This window comes from Triticum dicoccoides, chromosome 6B (genome assembly GCF_002162155.2).
Source record: "Triticum dicoccoides isolate Atlit2015 ecotype Zavitan chromosome 6B, WEW_v2.0, whole genome shotgun sequence".
NCBI lineage: Eukaryota > Viridiplantae > Streptophyta > Magnoliopsida > Poales > Poaceae > Triticum > Triticum dicoccoides.
The window spans coordinates 566,300,970-566,307,972 of record NC_041391.1 but is presented as its reverse complement, the minus strand read 5'-3'; the positions used below and the strand labels follow the sequence as shown (position 1 = coordinate 566,307,972).

General features: G+C 46.5%; 1 pseudogene; it reads right to left on the bottom strand.

Annotated features, from left to right (window-relative positions):
* LOC119321278 overlaps positions 1–1,754 on the bottom strand; it is a 6,902-nt pseudogene extending 5,148 nt beyond the window's left edge.
* Positions 1,755–7,003: the final 5,249 nt, after the last annotated feature.

Sequence of the window (7,003 nt, the reverse complement as noted above, 5' to 3'; positions counted from 1 at the left end):
TTGCTAATTTACATCTTATTGATGGGCCCTTACGGGGTCAGAACAAGCGCATGTTCTGGTTTGGGCTCTCTATTGTTTGGTGGAACTTTGGACAACTAGGTACAAGTTCACGATTGAACATGTCTTTCCTTCTAAGCCTCCTGGTTATCTTTTCAAACTTATATCTTTGATACAACAATGGAAATCTTTAGGCCACGCAGCTCTTGATCTTGCGAGTGTGTGCGAGAACGACTTCCATCTCTATTGCTGATCACGCTCTTGTGGCTTAGGTGGAGTTGGTGCTCTCCCCGACTATGTCTTTTGGTGGTCATTAGGTTGTTGCCCTCCGTGCCGTTATCTGTTGTACTTGCTGTTGTTGCACCTTAAGGCTTTGGCTTTCTGTGCTTGCTTGTCTCTAGGTTCTGTCCAGTTTGCTGTAAACTTGAGTACTCGGTTGTGTGCGTGGCTTTATTTTTTAAGTCGGGCGCCTGCCTTTTATCTAAAAATTACAGGAAAGAAAGTTTATTCAGATTAAGCTACCATGTTTAGGCATTCATTGTCGTGTCTCTAAAACCGATATCAACGATGAGTTAATGAACCAAAACTGGACAATTTTGACATTTGAGATACTTATAAGTTCTGGCATTATATAGTTAAACGAAGAAATAGAGAAAAAATTGAGAGAGGTTTTGGCAATAGTTTAGAGAAAATTGATTTTTGAAAAGGAGTTATTTTTTTCTCCTTTTTCCGCAATTTTTCATATGCAAGTCGATTTTTGTAAGAAAAATGTGGTTGTTTTGCTTTTCATTTAAAGTAAAACGCGTTTATTAAACCAGGCGAAAAATAAAAATTAAGCTGCAAAAAGAAAAATGTGTGGGAATTCATCAACATATCTCTAAAACCATTTGCAAAGTTTCGTTTTATTTTAGGGGAACCGTTTTCAAAGGGTTAATTGATCAAACCTATATGGTTTGACATCTGAGAAACCTAACATTTGTGGTATTATTATGAATGCATCGATAATATTTTTAAGAGACCAAATCTAAATATTTTTTATTTTTTATACTAATTGAAACCGGGCAAATTGCCCTAGGCGTACGTACCGACGCGCTTGAAACATGTGAGCGGCATGAAGACGGCGAGGGTGGTGAAGAGCAGGATGGCGAAGCGGCCGTTCCATCGGTTCGGGCCGAACCACCCTTCAAACACGCCGTGATGGTGCTTGCCGCTCGAAGAAGTCCCCGACAGCACGTCGCCTTTGTCCGCCGTCGTCGACAACACTCACAAATTAGTCAGAGCATTTCTTCCTCTCAAGCAATGCAACTGCACTGTTTGTCGACAGGACGATCGATGCTGGGGGCGGCGTGGTGCGTACCGATGATGATCATGTAGACGACCATGACGCCGATGTTGTTGACGACGACGCAGAGCTGGAGGAGCCCCCTGCCGAGCGCCCCGAAGGCGTCGCCCATGGCCTCGCCGTACGACGCGGCGCCCACGGCGTTGCTGAACCGCATGAGCAGCTCGATGGAGGCGTCCGTGAGCACGGCGGCCAGCACCACCAGGGTGAGGCCCGGGACGAGGCCCAGCACCCTCATGGTGGCCGGGAGCGCCATGATGCCCGCGCCCACGATGGTGGTGGACAGGTTGAACACCGCGCCGGAGAAGGAGGCGTCGCCGTCGTCCAGGCCGTCATCCTCGCCGTCCTTGTGCCTCCTGGCGATGAGGGGCCTCCTCGCCTCCGTGTTGCCGGCACTCGCCATCGGCATCACCATGGCGCCTGCAGGAGCCGGGTATCTCCGAGGATAATGTGGTTTGCGCGTGCGGAATTCCAGCTTTGGATCAAATATAACAGCCGCTCTTCGCGCGCGGGCACTGATTGATCGATTAGAACGTCGTGAAATGCAGGGGTTTCACTGGAGAATGGGGATTCCGGGACGGCGTCCGAGTATATATCCGACACGCAGGCGCAGGAGGAGGCGATCGAGGAACGAGCAATGGCCGGCCGATGGGGAAGATAGCTAGTGAACTGGGGGCGGATCGTCCCTAACTTTGGCCGGAGGAGACCATCTCCGTCTTATAATTAGTACGCCTCATCCCGGTTCGAGGAAGCTTTTTAGAGCGCCTCCTGTTTTAGCAACCGCTTGGCTGGGACAAAGGATCATAGCACGGGCCTCAATCTCCATTGCCATCATGGAAGCTGCAGTGAACATCAACAAAAGGGTATCTCTGCACGACAGCAAGCTTTGCAAATTCTGCTGGGATTCACTTCCGGCCATAATAAAATCTATGAATCATAGAGAGCACACAGTAAAAAAAACATGGGATGAAAACTTTCAATCTATTCATCAAATATCAAGATAGTACAAAGAACACCAAAAGTAAAAAATATATCTACATATGTAGACCACCTATCAACAACTGCAAGACACGGAGTAAAATTTGGATTGAAGAACTTCGACCATAAGAGCAATAGATCCTGTATTCCTAAAAAAACTTTATTTTCGTCTACGGAAAGTTGTGGCAGAAACAAGGCCCCTAGACTTGATTTTTTGTACGGGATCCATACAATCACCTCATCCGCCCTACAATTTTACAGGAAAAAAGCCTTTCCGTATAATTGAGGCGGGCGGATAACCGCCTGAAACTTCACCAGCATAGCCGTTGCGTTGCTGAGGGACATCTGCTGCTACACCGCCGCCGCTCCGGCACTTTGCCACCGCCACGAGGCCTACTACAAGGTTGCGCCCCCGCCGCGCCGCCGGGCAGGCCACCACGCCTCCAGGCCGTGTCGCCAGGCAAACCGCCGCGTCGCCGCCACACGACCAGGCTGGCCGCCACGCCTCGAGGTTGCGCTGCTAAGCATCAAGGCCGCGTCGCCCCCATCACAACAAGGCCGGCCAGGTCACGCCCTGTCTGACCGCTGTTACCACACCTTCTGTCGTTTCACTGACTTGCGGGCCCTAGCGTCGTTTAATGGGAAATAGGAAAAACAATTTTAGGGCGGAAGAACTTTCACGGCAACTGAGTAAAGTAGGCGTTAAAAAATTTTCCTTAAATTATACGGTCATCCCATAAAACGACTTTTACAGAATTTTTTTACAAGAGCCATTGGAGTTGCTCTAAGTGCAGTAATATTGAAACAAGTATACGCATGTACAGATGTACTCCTATACGAGATTCGTGCTCACACATTCCAAGGTTTCATCGGTTAATAACAAAATAAAAATTCTACCACTAAAGAAAAAGAACGAAATGTGATCTATGTCTCACCTAGTGTGACAGCCTTCTGGCGCCGTTCTCTCGGTGGCTACCCTCCGTTGACGACCTTTTGGCCGTCGGCGGTGAGGGGATTGCAAAATCTCATGCATGCAGATTCGTGTAGCTATAGGGTCATTGGCGTCAGGCTCAGGGGATGCTTCTGTCTTAATTGTAATTCTCCTTCTTGGTTGATGGTCCTTTGTACAGAGCTTAACATTATGTTGTCTATTCAGTTTGGTCAGGTACCGGCCTATGTGGCTTATACCTTAATCTTTATTTTATGAATCGGACATGTATTTTCATAAAAAAAATAACAAAAAGAAGTCAAACATACCACTAAAATAATAAAAAGAACATGTGATACCTTAGCCGAGGTGTGATCCATGGACAACCTTGTCCACCGCAACTAGAAAGGTAGGAAAATAATGCTGTTTTCGTCATGAAGAGACTATTAAACATCTCTTCTTCCATTATATTTTGCGCTATAAAGTTAGTTATCCAAGTCGCATCCAACTTAGGGTCACCGTGTAATGTTGCCAGCATGTTTGGTCATTGATCGGATGGAGTTTCATGTAAGTTTTGCTCGTTGATTAGGGTTGGAGTGTTATCCTTTATTTGGTCGCTATGTCTATGTAGAAATAATTTGATTTTAATTCCAAAAAGTTCTCTTGCCTATGGATTATTTACCAACATACTCCCTCTGTCACAAAAGCTTGCCTATAGAAATAAAACTTTTTCGGACGGAGGGAGTACACATTAGTTTTGCTTTTCATCTTTTCTACAACGACGGGAGTGTCCACCATTGTTTATCATGATGTGCTCGGGGTTGGAGGTTTAAACGCCATATGGACATAGTCTTCGGATAGGCCCACACCCTCGTTGTTGTAGGTTTAGTTTTGGTCTGTTATGATTTTGCTTGTGACTTATTGGTATGTGTGCGCCCTAATTGTAGAGATGTTAGGGTGTGCATAATGTGCTTTTGTATTCACTTGATAGTATGTTTTGCATTAATAAAAAAACCCTTTTTTCAAAAATAAAAATACAACCACTCTTAGGAACGAGAATTGCAAAAGGAATTTTCAATTAATTAGTAGTAGAACTTTTTTTGAGGGAATGCATGAGAAGAGACTGAGGCGACAAATCATGAAATTGACGAAATAATCACCTCGCTGCACTAATAATGTATTCTTTTAGAGAGTACACCAATGGCGTACCTTAACTTTATAGAAGGCAGAAATATGTATAAGAGATTACAAAAGGCTCAGACACCACAACTCGGTGCCACACGCCCTCTCCACTCCGAGCCCAACTAGGCGACCACTCTCGATATCTAATCACCCCCGTCCCTCCGGCTTGACCCCACAAATTCTTTTTTTAGGGGTAAATCATTTATTCAAAACTAAGAAAGCAAAATATGGTACACAACAACCAAAGTCTCATCTGTCCTAATTGCAGGCAAAAGCCCAAGAAAAACGAAAAACAAAGAACGTCGTATCTGCACTACTTGCAGACTTTAGACAACACCCGAAATCTCCTCTGCAACAATCTACAGGATACAATCTGGTGGCCCGTCGAGACACACTTTATTCATCTCCATGCTAACCCCCTCCTTAGCTAATATATGTGCCGCGCCATTTGCCGTTCTTCTCACCTAGCTCACCTTGCACTCCTGTCTCGTTCGGAGCATCTCTTTCACTTCATCGATGAGTGGACCAACCGCAGGCAGATTCTTGCTGCTGCCATTGAGCATGGCCACCACCTCTTTGCTATCAAGCTCCAAGTGAACCTTCTGGAAACCGTGCTGAATCGCAAGTTGCATCACCGGCCGACTCGCCATTACCTCCAACAGCCGAGGGTCGGAGGTGCTTGGGAGGAACGCACACGCCCCTCCACTGAACGCACCAACATGATCCCGTAGGTCCACTCCTCCTCCTCCTTTTGTTCACAACTTCGTCGAAGCTCCATCAGCATTTGCTTTTACCCAGCCCATCTCAGGAGGCTTTCACGCCTCCACTAGCTTTGTAGTTGGCACTCTGGGCCCTCTAGGATGCACCTCTCTCCATTCTTTCATATGGGCACACACCCTCATCGCCACCATTCGCGCATCGGCTATCCGTTGGCCGTCCCTCGCCTCATTACTCGCTAACCACATGTCGTAGAGAGCTTGGATCATCGTCTCACGTTCTCCATCAGTCGCGTCGGCTAACCAATCCTGTAGCCATGACGAGATAGAGCTGAACGATCCATCCAACTCCGGCGGCGTTACAACAGGAGCCTCCATCTCCTCTCAAGGCTCGCCAGAATAGCTGGGAGTGCGGGCAGGCCCAAAAACGATGATAGATGGACTCCTCCCTGCCACAAGCTACACAGAGGACTCCGCCTTTGATCCTTCATGGGTGCAACTCTGCCCCTATAGCCAATCCATTACGCATGAGCCTCCAGGTATGTATCTTAGCTTTGTTCGGTGCATCCGTACTCCATAGCGCCAACCACATTTTGTGCTTTCTGAGCGAAGACGAGGTACCCGGCCGTCCGGTCCTTGCTCCCTTGATGCTCATTTTCAAATGATATGCAGATTTTATAGTGAACTGGCCATTGTTTCTAAAATTGCATGCTAGATAATCCCTTACACCCGGTCCACCAAGCACAATCTGTTTAATATCGCATGCATCATCATGTGAGAACATTTCTTCAATCTTTCCAACATCCCGTGTATCTCCGTGTATGTTGAGCAGGTCGGACACCTTGGTAACTCCATGCATATACATCCGACCCAATGGCTTGAGACTTCCCTGTCTTGGGATCCAATTATCATGATGCACATTGACAGAGGTGTCATCACCAATCCTCCGCACTAATTCTTCATGTAACAGGTCCCTGATACGTCTCCAACGTATCTATATTTTTTTATTGTTCCATGCTATTATATTATCTGTTTTGGATGTTTTATATGCATTAATATGCTAAGGACTAACCTATTAACCTAGAGCCCAGTGCCAGTTTTTGTTTTTCCCTATTTTTGAGTTTGGCAGAAAAGGAATACCAAATGGAGTCCAAACAGAATAAAACTTTTGCGATAATTTTTCTTGGACCAGAAGACACCCAGGAGACATTACAAAAAAATACACTTCCGTGATGATACGTATTTGTCATAGTAGGTCGCGTTTTTTGTCATGCATGTATATCCATGATGATTTTATGACAGAATCAAGATAGTCATACCTGTGCTATCGTAGAAGTGTTCCATGACATTACCAAAATTATCATCACGGAAGTGTTCACTTCCATGACGATAAATCGCGCGTCACAGAAGTGCTTTCGTCAAGGGTGACCGACACATGGCATCCACCGTAACGGAACATCGTTAAGCTATCGGGTTGGTTTTTGGATCCGATAACCCGTTAACAGCCCGGACCAATGGGAAATTTCCACGTGTAAAATTCTGATTGGCCGAAGGGAACACCTGTCAGCTCGTCAGTGGGCCAAATGTCGCCCGTCCATTGGAGGAGACATGCCTATGATACGTCGACACGTGGTTGGGCCCAACAGAGGCCCATATAGGTTAAAAAGGCCGGCCCAGTCAAAGGCCCGTAGTACTTAATCAGGTACTAGTGGGCCAGCCCAATAACGGCCTGCTTAATAAAGGCCCATTTATGGCCCGAAGCCAGATCTGGCCCGTTAATTGTTCGGCCAAAATTTGGGCCCATTTACGGCCCAAAGCCAGATCTGGCCCGTTAATTGTTCGCCCAATAATTGGGCCCAT